This window comes from Dipteris shenzhenensis, chromosome 14 (assembly GCF_047967505.1).
Source record: "Dipteris shenzhenensis isolate YYH24624 ecotype China chromosome 14, Dip_SZ_1.0, whole genome shotgun sequence".
Classification (NCBI taxonomy): Eukaryota; Viridiplantae; Streptophyta; class Polypodiopsida; order Gleicheniales; family Dipteridaceae; genus Dipteris; species Dipteris shenzhenensis.
The window spans coordinates 34286606-34302598 of record NC_141609.1 but is presented as its reverse complement, the minus strand read 5'-3'; the positions used below and the strand labels follow the sequence as shown (position 1 = coordinate 34302598).

General features: G+C 38.4%; 1 pseudogene; it reads right to left on the bottom strand.

Moving 5' to 3' along the window:
* LOC147894521 (uncharacterized) overlaps positions 1-3434 on the bottom strand; it is a 37484-nt pseudogene extending 34050 nt beyond the window's left edge.
* Between the last annotated feature and the right edge of the window lie 12559 nt (positions 3435-15993).

Here is a 15993-nt window from a genome sequence, read left to right as displayed (position 1 = left end):
TCAAAGCAATGAAAGTCTGCAGTAAATAATGAAAGCCCCAACCTTAAAGTGATTACTCAACACCTTTTGACCAAAATATGCAGAATTCTATCAACAGAGAACAGAGTAGATTGGAGGGTGCAATTCTCATAGCTCATAGCTCTTTTCAAGGGGATTTTTATGCAAGAAGAAAGGCCTTATACCAGAGAAGGGCTACCAGCAAGAAAGGGTGAAATGTTGCGCCAGGTCGCCCTGTAGATGCTTGAGAAAACTAACTGGTTTTTTGTCTATTGCGCCTCCATCTCTTGACCAAATGAGCTCAGATTTCAAGAGTAGCTTGCCTTCAGTGTCGTGTAGCTCAGGCTCAGAGGAATTTGCAAAAGGATAAGCACAGAGGTGGCATTGTGCGAAAGTTTGTCGAAGAGTCTGAGTGTTGGCGATGCGCATACAATCAAAATTTCCTTAAATGCTTGCAGATGGAAGTTCACCCATATGTGAGGAGTCTATAGCTCAAAGGGTTTGAGAAATGGTCATTTGTAGGTAGAGAACATAGCTCTCAAAGATTTGGGGAAGAAGGAGGAAAATGGAGAAGATGAAGAAGCTTTGAGAAACTAGTAGTTTATGCTAGAGAAAGCATCTAATGCTAGGCTAGGCTAGATCTTAGAACCTAAAGCTCTAATACTAAGTGTAGAATCCCATAGGATAGAATAGATGCATCTTGCAAGAGGTGTGAGAGCACAATGAAAGAAAGATGGTAGTTCTCTATTATGATTGTGAGAGAGAGGATTCTCTCTTATAGAAAGGGGGAGAAGGTAATACCTTCCCTACATAGTGGTAATCAGCCCCTACATCAATGGGAATCAATCCCTACATCAGTGGGATTGCCTTTGTCTTACATCATCACTTAGGTCACACACTAGACACATCATAGCACTTGATGTGCCTTTACAACACACACAAACACACATGTGACTCCCCTAGATGCACACATGCACCATAGAGCAAGCCCTTGATCATACTTACCCCAACAATGATTGTAGGATGGAGAGACAAGGCAAACAATGGATCCCATGAATTGGGTAGCATTATGCATAAGGGGCATCTAGGTTGTACAAGAAGATTCATCATAGAGCATGGAAGGGGGTAGGAGAGGGATTTTCTTGGGTGTGGAAATTTTTTTCTCTCCCTTTAAGGCCTTTATATAGTAGGGTTGTAGGGCTTCCCATCCTCCCACTCTTTTTTCCTTTGTTTCTCATGTCAGCTCATGCGACTATGGGTGCTAGGAGGGAGGGGGGAATGGGTGGGTGGGGGAGGGTGCACATGGGTGCAAGAGGGGATGAGGAGGGGGTGAGGGGGGGAGGAGTTGCACATGCGTACAAGTGGGATGCGGGAAGGGGGGGGATGAGGAGGGGGGGGCCACATGTGCACAAGTGGGATGAGGGAAGGGGGAGGATGTGCATGCGCACAAGGGGGGTGGGGCGCAATGGGGGATTTTGATTTTCCAAGATAAGTGGAATACAATTTCTTTGCGATGAGAGTACATTTTCCTTGTACTGTCTTAGCTGTCCTCGTTTACTACTCTTAGACACCCCATGATGTGCTCATGCATGCCTATATCCATTTTGAAGACACTCTTGCCCTTCTTTCATATAGGCATAGCTTGCAACTAGAACTTAATAGCTCATACTAGATGAGAGTACACAAACTTTTGGGGACTCTTATTTTATAAATTCTTATTGTGGCTAAATGTACTGAGACAAATAGCAGTATATGTAAAGCTAATGCCAGGAGTACTTCCAAGTTCCTTTATGAAAATGTGATCACATGGTATGGTTGCCCCTTCGAAATAGTCTCTGATCAAGGCACACACTTTGTCAATAAATTAATTCAAGAACCTCTCTTATGTGGTTGGACACTATAAAAGTTCATGCACCTCTTAGCTTCCTACTACTTCCAAACTTAGTGTGATAAAGATCTTTGTCACTTGGAAAGGGGAAATAGAATAGAAACCTTCACGCTAAGAGACCACACCACACATTCTCTCCTTTCTTCCCTTAGATGAGAATGAAGATGGTAACATCCCAATGGTAACATCCCAAGTGATGTTGTAGTTGAGCATCGGGAGAAGGAAAGGATTAGTGGAGGCCATAATCTCACCAAGCCGATTTGTACCAAAGAGGAGCAATACATTGGAAGATAAGGCTACTTGAGTCTATAAAATGAGGCTTGTACTTTGCTATCATGTCAATGAACTAAGCATCATATGTCTCCACATCAGTTTAGTGTTTTCTTGTATTGTTCTTCTATCAAAGAAAATGTATTGAAAAAAAAAAACAATTAAGCAACTTGTTAAAAAATTTATATGTGAATATGTCAAAACTCTATTAACAAGTGAATAAGGGAGGAGAAAAAGGGTGGTAAAGGTAGGGATGAGGAGATGGTACGTGTAATTCTCATTTACAAAAAGTGAAATTTTGGTATTTTAAAACTAAAGAAATAGAATTCAAGAAGCAATAGGACACCTCACTTCAAAAGTGCTTGAAAAAACTTTAAAAAGATCTAGAAGCAATAGAGCATGATTATTATTAGTCCTTACAATGTATTGTTAATCAAAGAAGGACCCATATGTAAAGTAGCTATTCAAATATTCTCCCTTGAAAACTACATTGTATACAAGTTTTCTACTTGTACATAAAACAAAATGTGCATTTGTTTGGAAGTTGCAATGCTTTAACCTTTTGTTCAAATGAAAGCCTCTTGAAAGTGCATTTTCTTGGAAGTTGCAATGCTTTAACCTTTTGCTCAAACGAAAGCCTCTTGAAGGCCTCACAATCTAGTATTGCCACTTGGCAAGATGAGACACATGCATGTACACTTCCTTGCCCAAGCTACACAAAGGCACACTTTTTAACAAGCATCTTTGGGATATTAAACATACATTCCAGGCAACTTTATCCATTATTCTAAACAAGCGTGCTTACAAGGCCATGTGAGGCAATATATGTGCCAAAGCTTGGCAAAGAGATTGATTGATTAATGCTCATATTGTGATTGGCTTAAGTAATGAAGAACTTCTACTAGATCCACCCATTAAATAAAGATAGTATTGCACATTCAATTATACAGAAATTGCCAAATAAAATTGAATATAGATCGTGTGCTCTCCTCATCCTTGAAGCTTCTTCTTACACTTCAAGTCGTCGTCGTCGTCTTCTGCTTCTGCATCAAAGCTTCTCTCTCGAGTCTCATTTGAACTGGTTCACTTCGGCGCTCCATATACACAATTAGCATGCATTTATAGCTATCTCCCTGAGTCCCCCCTTGCACAATCTCTCTCTCTCTCTCTCTCTCTCTCTCTCTCATTCAATATATTCTTGCATCACCATGATCTCTAGTCTCACCTTAGGCGCTCTCGGTGTAGCTTTAGGAACAAGTAACCCCGTCGAAGCAGCCATGGACGTACTTATGCAGGCGTACAGCACCCACATGGAAGAAGAGGTTAACGGGAAGGATGCACACGATTTTGAGGAACACTTGCGACAACAGCCCCGGCATCTCAAGGATTCGGACTCGCAGGTGATTGCCTACGTTAAACGCCAAGGCTCCTACTCTCGCAACAAATCTTGGTATGCAATACGCTACCGACACCCCTCGTTAGTCGCCGAGCATGTGCCGACGACTAGAGTAGAGTGGGAGAAATGGGCCGGGCAGGGACGCAACATGAAAACAGCCTGGGTGAAACTGCAAACAGGCGCATATCCAAAGATGGCGACGAAGGAACCCAAGGGCGATCGTCAGTGGGTAAAGGTACCCATATTGGCGGGTGGATCAGGACGCCCGGACGGAACCTCGGCCGAGAGTTGCAGGCAAGTTGCGCGGATGCTGGGAATCGATCTCTTGCATATCGAGCGATTACCTGTGCATGTGCCTGTGCCGGTGCCTATGGCAGTGCTGATATCTCTGATGATCGTTGGTGAGCACGACTGTATAATTCCCGACTTGATCCATCTTAGCGAGGACTGCAGCACGATGCGCATAAAGGAAATCAATGACGACGGCATCGCTGTCAAATTTAGCAGAGAGCTCAACAAAGGCATGGTGTTTGTTGTAAAATCAAGCTGGACGTTCGCAGCTATGATCGACTAGTTGTCTGTTTTGGCTTGCAGGAGGTAGCGTGTCTTCATTAAGGTAGCCAGAAGGCCGCTAATTTCTGCAGGCAATGCAGGCTCTAGCATAGTGTCTTGCTTGGAAAAAGAATTTTATGCCCAATATACTGAGTGAGTTCTAATCTCTTAGAGACATGACCAGCAGTTAGAGGAGCACCCCTTCTCAACAGTCTAGTAATTAGAAGGGGTCTCCTTCCCAAGTTGCTTAATGATGCATTTTAGGCCTTTGAAAATCAGTGACGGATTGCAAATCTTAAAACTTGGCATTGTTCAATGATGGAGTTGATAATCTCCAAACGTGGAGTGATTCTTTACAACAGCATTTAGCATTTACGGTCAATGCATTCTTGCAAATATGATATACATATAATACATCATTTGAGAATTTCTCTCCTCAAATTCAAAACTTCTTATTCTTTACAATAACATTAATGGTCAATGAAAATATCATTTTTAAAGGTGATATGGTAATAAGCACCATTAACTATGAACCAAGACTTTTCAACTCTTGTGACCAAAGCATTAATGGTCAATGAAAATTTCATTTTTAAAGGTGATATGGCAATAAGCACCATTAACTATAAACGAAGACTTTTCAACTCTTGTGACCAAAGTTAAATAGCAAAGCACCTCAATGTTTCAGAGGACTTCTTCATATGAATCATTTGCCATGTTCCTTAACCTCCTTATTACCATTTTTGTCTTTGTTGTCAACGACCTGTTGCCCTCTAAAAGTTTGGCTTCTTTTTTTACAAGAATCCTTTGAAAAATGTGATTTCTTGTGACAATAGAAGTAGACCTTGCATTTCTTGTTGTTAGAGCAATCATTTCTTGTTGTTAGAGCCATAATTTGACACCCATCCTACCTACAAATCTCCTAAGGACTTATTGGACCTAGCTCAATGTTAGAGAACTTGTCTCCCTTGTTTGCAAGAAATGTCTTCTCAATCCCATCATACCTTCCTCTTGCAATACCAAGCACACAATTCTTCAAATGTAAAAAGGATGGTTGTAATTGAATAAAAATAAAGGTCACAAGGCTCTTATAGCTCCTAGGATTTTACTAAAGGGCTTAATACAAGTGACTTGGTATCAAAATCTTCCTCACTGCTATTTGACAATATCTAAACTCCTATATTTTGACTAAAAGATTTGACACAAGACCTCCTTCCTTAGACTTGAGAATAAATCACTAATCCTCCAAGTTTGAGATGTGAGCTTGTGTACTCGACTCATACAAGTTCTTGAACAAGATATTTCACTCTTGCAATTGAAACGGTTGTTGCTTATTGTGCTAGAGAGGAGAATCCGATGCACTCATCACCAAGACATCGAGTTCTCTTACATCCTTAATCTTCCAAAGCTTGGATTGTGTTTGCCTATGAATATTGAAGGAGGCATGGGTCACACCAAAAACAATATCCCACAAGGCATGGATTGCCAAAAGATTTTTCGATTTGACCTTCCATTGAGTGTATTACTTTCATCAAGGTTGCAAAAATTGCCAAGGTAAAAAGAGGATGAGAAGAAACCATGTGCACACACTTTATCGAACCAATTTAAATAGAGAAGATTGGGACACTTGTTGTCCTGACATAGATCTACTAACTGATGGTAGACAAAGATAACCAATCTCTTCTTTACTATCCTAAAAAGAGCTGAACCAACCACTCACTTGGGTCCTTATCCTACTCTACACTCTAATAGAAATACCAAAAAAAATCCACATTCTATATTCTATAGAATTCTTAACATAATCCCAACATGGGAAGACCTGGCAATCTCTACCCTTTTTATAAAACCTAGTCTACCTTCTATTGCTATTGTTGATTATGGGTCAGGGTCATTGTTTGCCATGTGGGTGTCTTATTTTGGAGGCCTTATGGCTGGGGCCCTTTACCACTATATGCACCCCTCCCTCCCTCCCCCTTTTGGAAGATATTATATATTTGGAGGATAGTGGAGGTTAATCAAACTATTCAAACCCATTGTATATAGCGCAATAGCTTCTCCTCCAGTTTGTACCTCCATCCATCTAAATGATGATATGATTTCAAAGTAGCTGAAGTTTTAAGTAAAATAAGAGGAAACCATTTTGCTTTTGGGGTCAAAGGATAGAAAGGATCACGTCACAGAGGCAATAGGAGAATGCTAGAGAAAAGGCACTATGCACTCAACTACATAGCCGAAGCAAAATCCAATACACTTAAATATGCTTCCAAAGAAATTCCCATATGGAAACAGCTTAAGCATTTGTTTGAACCAAAGAGATACTCCATTTGTCAGCTAAACAGATCTCCATGACTCATTTGTACCACCACCCTAATGAAATGATAAAGTAAATTGCATTTGCATTAGTCTCCAAGGAGAGATCAAGTCACAAAGTTTACCTAAAATTTTTACCAAAAAACACCACCTCACATTGAAAAAACTATCTTGAGTTTAAAATTCTTGAAGTCAACATGTTGCTTTGGGTGCATACTAAAGCATTATGTTGCATGCAAAGCTTTTTTTCCTTCTCACCAATTTTCATGTTCATATCTAGCAATACCATTTTTTGCGAATGCCAACACACCCTTTGAGTCAAGTATATGTTAAGGGAGTGTGAAGGGGGGGCATACAATTCTTTAACTACATGACATTGAAAATAATCTTCAGCCCAAAATCAACCCAAAATCAAAAGGCCTAGCTGAATCTCCTAAATCCACCTTTTGATCGTCAAGTTTTGTGTATGTAGAATGGAAGTGAGGGACTACATGGATTACTCATTATTTGGTGTCATCACACCTTTTTGATCCTAGCATTCCTATCAATGATGCAATTCATGTAAATTCAATGGTGGATCCACAAATTTTCACAGTAAGTGAAATGAATGTATAAGGCAATTAGTAGTTCCTCACACTAACTAAATGAGTAGAGGACCTCATTATAATTTTCTAACTTGAAATTCCATTTAGCTTTCCTTACACTATTTACATGATGTTAATTTACGTACAAATTAAGCCTATATAATACTTGATGGAGTTTTCTCCTCCTCTTGCTGGCAAGGCTTGTCCGCTTTGCATGCATTTCATAATAGTCAGCACCAAGCATAATAGTATCCTAGAACCACCCAACATTTATGCTTTTTAGTCTTATATTACATAGTTTAAATCACACCAAGATATAAATCATATTGAGAGCATGTACACAGATGCTATCCATTAAAGGAAATCCTTACCTATACCTAATTACAATACTGAGAGCTCCAAAAGAAGTCACCAAAATAGCTGGAGCAAAAACATATGCGATGAAGTTTTCCACTTCTGAAATAATCGCTGTAAAATGGGAAATCAACAATACTAGCCAATGCACAATTACCAATGATGCAGGAGTAAAGCTTCTAGAAGAATCTCTATAAAATGGGCAATCAATAGTACTAGCCAATACACAACTACCAGTGATGCATGAGTAAAGCTTAAAACTCCAAAGATTAAAAGGAGAGAGCTTATTAGTAATCATGCCCACAGACTAGAGTGGTTTATACAAGTAAGAGTAGAATCCAATGCCTAAAAAAACATTTAGAATATGAGACTTTATAAGTAGGAAAGATAAATAGTTTTCAGACTACCAGAATTACAAGGACAGAAGCTCAATGGCCTAATTTTACATTTAATGTCATCTGATATATTCACTTCATATAACAAAAAATTTGGTAGTGATGACAAATAGAATTCAAACATGTTTTTGTAAGGAGGAAAGACATCAAATACTAGAGTCTTAAATCAATATCAACTCAAAGTGGATAGTGCAATCACATTGACCCAAGTCCATTAATGAAAAAACTAGCCCTATGTTTTTCATCATAATTATTAGCCCAGCAACATAAAGCCAATTGAATGTAGGGAATCCTCAATAATAATATTACATCTATGATAAAACCATTAAAGTTAACACATAAGTTTTGTGGAAATTTGGCTTGGTTGCCAAACCAAAAATTGAGAAGGCCCACAAATCTATATCAAATGCAATGTTTCAAACGCTTTGAGATAATCCAAATTTGATCCTAGAGAGAAATTTGTTTTGAAAGTCCTTGCACACATAACAAAATATTCTAAATCTTACACACACTAAAAGATAAAATTCTAAAATATGATTGTATGAAGTTGTAGATAAAAAATGAAAATGAATAGCAAACATTATGTTTGTGACAAAAACTTTAGAAGATCCAACACTGAGTCTATGGAGCTGAAGACAACAAGGTTTGTTAAAATGTTTGTTGATATACACCCATATATCTAAATATTTGAACTTCTAAATATTCTACAATGCAAGTGACATTGTAACACATGAATCACGTTTTTTGCCTTCACTATATTACTGTCAAGGGGGGCTGAGAACTTTCAAAAGATGGTAGAGAAACATGCTATCCAATACATAAATTTCTCTTTACTTCAAATTATGTATCAAATCAAGATGAGGGAAGTACTTGGAAGATCCATCTATATTAAAAATAAATGATAAGTAAAAAACTAAGAGAAAAGGATGAAAGAAAGAGGCCTAGAGAAATATGGAGCTCGGAACTTGATTCATTTTCCACCTCAAAATTGATAGTCTTACCAATTGCAACTTTAGAAGGGATGACACCACTCAAGTTGTTAGCATTCCCATTAGTAGAATGCACTAAACAGAGGTTGTCATGTTTGGAAGGAATGGATCCTACACTATGGTGAGATTAGCATGATGCTCTTTTGAGTGATATGTAAAGGCCAAGAGAAAAAAACACAATTTGATAACATCCTAAAGACATGTGTCCCCCATGTAAAAGTAGTATTTAATAACATTAATCTACCAACTTGAAGGAAAAGGCATTGTCTTGGAACAACTAATTGCATGAACAACGTATGAGTGTAGTGGAAACTGAATGAAAATGAGATACATAAACAATGAAAGGGGGGAAAGGGGGGCTATATATAGCCTCACCCCTCCTCTAGTCGGCTATTGCCGCAAATAGCCAACCTACCTACCTTAATTAGGTAGCATAGGTGGTCGACCAGTAGGTAGGTTCACCACTTCCTATAAATACGCTCTTGGGATGGGTATGCTTCCCCAAAGGCCATATAGGCCCCTCATTCTTCCATACAACATGCACAACCAATTAGTTGCCACCAACGCGGCATAGAAATTGGCCCGTGCAATCCCTAAACAACCCCAAAGAGGACATGATAAATCCACCTAGGTATGCAAATCCCCAAGGAACTGGAATAGCCAAGATCTATGCCAACCTATCCCAAACTAATTAGTCGTGGACAGTATCCCTCCTGGCCCATGTGCATGACCCTAGTGCTTCCTTTATGCCTAGCCTACACTATCCTCACAAGGGGCTCGCACACCTGCAAAGAAACCCTTACTCCTACTCTACACATGATACACGGGCGATAACACCCACAACAAAGGCCTTACTTCTAACCATGGCACATCAGAAGATGATCAACTCTAACAAAATCTTCCCTCTCATAGAGGCAACAGATCCCAATATATCATTTAGTAAGGGCCATCGTTGTTGCACATGCACACTCATTCCAAAGCAATGCAAGACACATGTACAAAGACTTAAATGAGGGAACATTTGCATAATTCATTAGAGATATGATAATGAGTGCCACTAAAATACTTAGCAAGCATGAATAAATAGAGTAGCTAGACCCAACTAATTTAGTTGGCACGACATAAAGTCTATATAACAAAAGAAATTTTTTTTTGATCATGCAATCTAGATATATGCATTGTGCTTACAATGAATAAAATGGTGGAGGTGAGACTAGACTTGAGGAGTCCTTGCCTTGCAAGAAGCCAAAATTTGGTGGATTGAGGGATCCCTGGCTTGCAAGAAGGCAAAGATAGTATATGCATTGTTTACAATGAATAAAATTGTAGAGGTGAGAGTGGACTTGAGGAGTCCTTGCCTTGAAAGAAGCCAAATAAGGTGGATTAAAGGGACCTAGAATTGCATGATACCAACACAAATTCAAATGGACAATAAAATATTAATGGACAAAACAAAAGAAAAAATGCAATTGGGAGGAAAGGTCTTGCCACTTGTGAGGCTAGAAGTGGTGTAGAGAAGATGAACCAAAAATATGCATGCACGTGCTATCGTCCTTCTAGATTGACAAGACACAAGAAGATAGCACTTGAGGCTTCATCATCAAAATCCTCACAAAATATGAAACTAGTATTCTTCACTCCGGTGGTGTCCATGTCCCACATGCTTTGTTGGAAATAGGAGGTAAGACTCATTGGAACCTCATAATATCCATTGCATGACCTTCAGCTCTATCCATGAATGATGCAACTCATTGATGAAAACTTCACTCAAAGAATAGAGAATAGATAATACATGAAGGTAGAGAGAGAGAAATCAGTTATATATTCTTCCACCAAGCAATGGGCAAGACAAGCTCAAAGGTGAACACAAAACAACCAGTAAGGGCTAGCCCAAAGATGAGAACTTTGTAGCTCTAAAACTCATTATCCATGTTGCTTGAAGGCTTCAACGGTGGCTGATAGAATAGGAGGAGGAATGAGGGGATTTATATAGCCTAAGATTAGGCCAAAATGGGACGATTGGCCCTGCAACTGCTCCACCGACTGCTGGCCTTGGTCCACCGACTGCTGGCCTTTTGCTCTTGCTATTCATGGTAGATCTAGTGGTCCATTGCTTGGCTACTTTGCACAAGCATTTGCCCTAGGTGCCCACAATCCCCCTATAGCCTAATGACCCCATAGCTCTCCTCATAAGGGGGCTCACAAGTGGGGCCATTGATTTCTAACACCACTTGCACCCAGAAGTTCCAACTCTTAGAAAGCTTTCAATGGAATCTCAATCACTCGAGTGTTGCTTTTATCACCTCTACCATAGTATATTGCCAATTGACGGCTTATCAAGCCACTAGGCATTTCTCAACTATTCCCCAAATTTCTTGAGTGACTCTCCAATATTGTATCTCTTATACTTTCAAGAATCCCTTTATTTTGTGAATTCATTGCCCACTCTAGCATGTTCAACTACTCTCTCAAGACTATCGGGTGGATTGCAAGCCTACACACAACACCTCTAGAGGCACTAAAAGACATGGACAACTAAAAACTATTTGTGAGTATTTTGCATCTAATATTGCTAATGTGAGATGCAAATATTGGAAGGAAAGTTCTCATATGTGAACTTGATGATGCAAATATTGGAAGGAACATTCTCATATGTGAACTTGATGATGCAAATATTGGAAGGAACATTCTCATATGTGAACTTAATGATGCAAATATTGGAAGGAACATTCTCATATGTGAGCTTGATGCTAGATTGAGGATTATATGGCATCATCTAACTGTGCAGAAAGTGTTTTGATTCTATGGAAACTCCCTTTGAGCTTTTTGGAGAAGATTTGCAACACTCTAACATAAGCTAGTATTTTACATATGGGGGTTTATAGGAATCGAAAAAAAGCATTTTGGATGATTCTCTCCAAGTTCCAACAAGCGGCACAATAAAGATTATTATCTCAATGATTTTTGTATCGAGTCCTACATATGCAAACATCGTGCCCTACATTCTCATGTTGTTGCTACTATGAACATTTACAAAAGCAGTATCACGGGTAACCCAGACAATAGGTAATGATATACAAATTCGAATGAGACTTGAAAAACATGGTTCTCCTCCAAGACACAATGGGGTCAAAGATTTTTCCTTGATTTGCAAAGATTTGTACAAGATTTGCATCTACAAGGATAAAAAATTAGACGACATTGGTACAAAATAGGGAATCACAACAAGGTAAAGAGAGGTCTAGGCAAGATGTATTGGGAAGAAAGAATCCTCAATATTGAAGGAATTTAATTTTGAAGGGTGAAATACTCTAGGAAATTCTTGAAAGATGGGTGAACGAATAGATTTTACTTCTTTTGAAATACAAAGGGTTCAATTACACTTCTTTGAAGGACCAAGATGAGAACTACTTTTCAAAAGTGTAGTTTTCTGCAAAATCCATGATAAATACCACCACTTCTTCGAGGAAGCAAACAAGACACTCCTTGAATTGCTTTGCCTACCATCTGTAGACAAAGTTATGCTTTATAAACTTGTTTAAGTGGTCCTTAAACATTACCAAAAGCTCCCTGAATTGCATCTCTTTGAATGAAAGAACTTTCCTTTTTTAATTTTTCCCATCAACTGTGGTTCCAACTTAGACATCCTCAAATATCTTTATAGAGACTGTACAAGTAGTAAATGATTTCTCCCTTGGGCAATATGCCATTTTTTTGCTCCACATGAAGAGCATTGTCCCATCAAGCACTTAAGGGCATGGTAGCTAGCACAGATTGCTTTCGGGCAAAGGACAGATTCCCAAAGCATAGTTGTGCTTGCAAAAATTTGCTCCATGCACACCAAAAGAGACCTATCATCGTAAGTGGTTTACAACATCCTTCAAAAAAGACATCTACACATGTGTGATGCAACAAAAAGTGTACCGATCCTTAAGCTTATGCACAAAGTAAAGCTTCAACTTCTCAAAAGCCCTTTGGTGAATTTGTACCTCCAGGTGGCTCTGCTTGAAGGTAGGAAAGAACTCCACCTATATTAAACATATTAGTTTGTTGGTAATTGTTAAAGTTATTGGGAAACATTAATAGATAGGGAGTTTCAAGTTTTTATGTGACAAGCAAAAGGAAAAAAGTGATACTTCTCTTGTTGTTGTATGTACTGGCCATTGTTCTGCTAGTGGCAAGAAGTTCTTTGCAGATAGGGAAGTACTACTATGCTAGTGCCACCAACAAGCACAAGAGTAGCTACTATTCTATCATGCAAATTGAATATCTGTAACTTGAATTAAGTGCCATGTATTGAGTGAAAATACGTACTCAATCAATGTAGCTGATGAAAGCATATCCTACGTTACATTTTTTAATAAGCATTGAATCTTGAGTGTAGTGTGTTCCATCCAAAAATGTTCAATTTGGTCACCTTTGGAGATGTCCAAAAAAACCCTTTGGTCACCATACTTCATAGCTGACTTTGTTTCTGATTGCCAACTAAATTGTATTCCTGAGTTATGGCTACTCTCGCTCTATGGCAACAAGTGGTGACTTCCACTCAAAAAATTACCTTGCTTAGTGGCAGCAAGTGGTAGCTTCCACTCAAATAATTGCCTCTCTTAGAGGAAACAAGTGGTAGCTTCCACTAAAATAATTGCCTTGCTTAGTGGCAGCAAGTGGTAGCTTCAACTCAAATAATTACCTACTACATGGTAGCTACCGCACAATCATTCGGTAGCTACCACGTATGGATTTAATGGATTGGTAGCTCTCTTGGCATTGTTGCTAGTGGTAGAAATTGATAGCTACTGGTGGCAATTGGTAGCAAGTGCTAGCAAGGGCTGCATTTCTGTTGCTCTAGCTTAGTGGCAGCAAGTGGTAGAAAGTGCTACATTTCTATTGCTCTTGCTTAGTGGCAGCACGTGGTAGCTTCCACTCAAGTAATTGCCTACTCTTGATTAATGGTAGCAAATGGTATCTTCCACTCAAGCAATTGGCCACCACCCATGGTAATGGCAGCAATGGGTGCCTAATGACATCTATCATGCCAATTAGTGGTGGCTATCATTTGCTACAAGAACAAGAGCACTCAATTGCCCAAGCTTTCTTTGGGTCCAATCTTAACTATTATACCATGCCCAAAGTTAAGCATGATTGACACATCTATCCATTACATAAACAAGCGGATCACAAACACTCTAGCAACAAATGCAACTCACTTGAACTTGATAATCATGGAAAGTGATACACACAAGCACTACAAGAGCCAGAGAATCAGTTATAAGAGGTTGGAAACACTAAGAATTCCCCTCATGTCTGCATCCACTGATGAAAGAAGGCATGCTTCTCTAGCCCTTTTGCATCCTCCTCCATGGAGTTCTAAAATTTTGATCTCACAGAAGGACTCAGCACGAACTTGTTTAAAGATAGTCTCAAAAGCCCAAGGTCTGATTCCTTTATTCTTGGACCCTTAGTATGGGTTCACTTGACACACACCATCTAGGTTTTAAAATCTTAGGGAGGTCTATAATAAGTTCACCCTTCTTTTGAAATGTTAGAAATTCTTAGTCATGAAAACCTTGAAATTTCATTTGAATATGTAAGAAAATTGTATCTTCATAAGTTGAGCAGTGATTCCAAATACCAAATTTTTGTTTTCTACTTTACAAAATTTTACCATTCTTTAGAAGAGAAAAATGCATTCTGTAGCGTTCAAAATTTGAGTATTGGATGAGAAGGCAAATTAAATTAAAATTTAGGTTTTCTTAGGCTTTTAGCAAGGTTAGGGATACTCAGGTAGGCGATATTATAACAATTATGTAGTATATTCTCAACAGAATTATTAGGTCTTCATTATTCACCATTATTATTTATAAATTGAACAACTCCATTATTTACAAAGTTGAATGACACATTGCATATTCAAAAAAATCTTTACATAATTGTTGGTATACTTCATGCAATGCAAGTAATCAAAATAGATCTTGTAATGGGAGAGCTTTGCACTCTTGTACCAAATTTTCCATAGCAATGAAACATGGATGGAATATTACATGTGTGTGCATGCCACTTGCCATCCAATGACATCTTTTCCCATATTTAAAGTATTTTGCAAGAAGTTTTCATTCTAGATCACTTGAAGGGGCAATTTGTCATCACTCACTTTGTGATAAAAAAAGAGCAAATCATTGTAGAATTGACCCTGTGTTCTTAGTTGACTAAGAATATATGTTCCATTGGAAGGAATATTCCTTCACATTTGAGGGTTGATTGATGGAGAACTTTGTTTGATGGATACAATATCTTCTATTATGGATTTTCCATCTGTTAATCACTCATGAGGATCTTCTACCCCTAGCAGGGTGATTTCATACTTCCTTTCAATTTTTAACTTTTTATTTGAGCATTCATTGGTTGTTTCTAATTCTCACACACTCTTTGTGACTTCTACATCTTGAATATGAAAAATGTTTTATTTATTCTTGTGTGCTAAACAAAAACGGAACTGCATGTGAGGTTTGTTGTTTTAACTAGTTCTTTGCAATGGTGTGCAGTGTAGGTGTTTGTTTACATTGTGTGCATAGTTGTCTTTGTATGTCAAAAAATCTCTACTCTCCACTCTTTAGATGCTACTATCATGTAGAAAGCTACCAATTTCAACATCAATTTCCCTTACAACTTGTGGAAATTGTTTGCATTGCTTTGATGCTTTGAAATCCATGCTATTGCACAACATGCCATGCATAGACCAATAAAAAGCTATTTTTGTTCTTCGAGATCATTTTATGTTATGTTTTATAAGACTTGCCCAATTTTTTTTTGCATGAACTCATGAAACTAGTCCATCTAGCTTTGGTATTTCAACCTTATCATCTCTAATAAAGGCCCAAAAATGCTTTAAATTTCAAGCAGTAAACCATCACGGCCAGTTGATCTATGAATACTCACTTTAATCACAACCTATTCAAGGGTAGAATTTTCAGTTGTGCAACATTAATTACAAGAGAGAGCATGTGGTTGCTAGTCAAACACATCAAGGCAAGTTTCCACACTAGCAACTAGTGGCAAACAACTGCCACTAGCTGCCAACTAGGGAGTTGAAGCAAAAACCCTAGAATTATCAGTTGTTCATTCACATAAGTCAAATTTCACCCATTTTACACAACATAAAGACTACAATTATCCAAGGTTAGGATTTGAAACCATGACCCATCTTTAAAATTTTAGGTTGCACCAATCTAACCAATCTCCATGTTGCATGTTGGGAACTTTT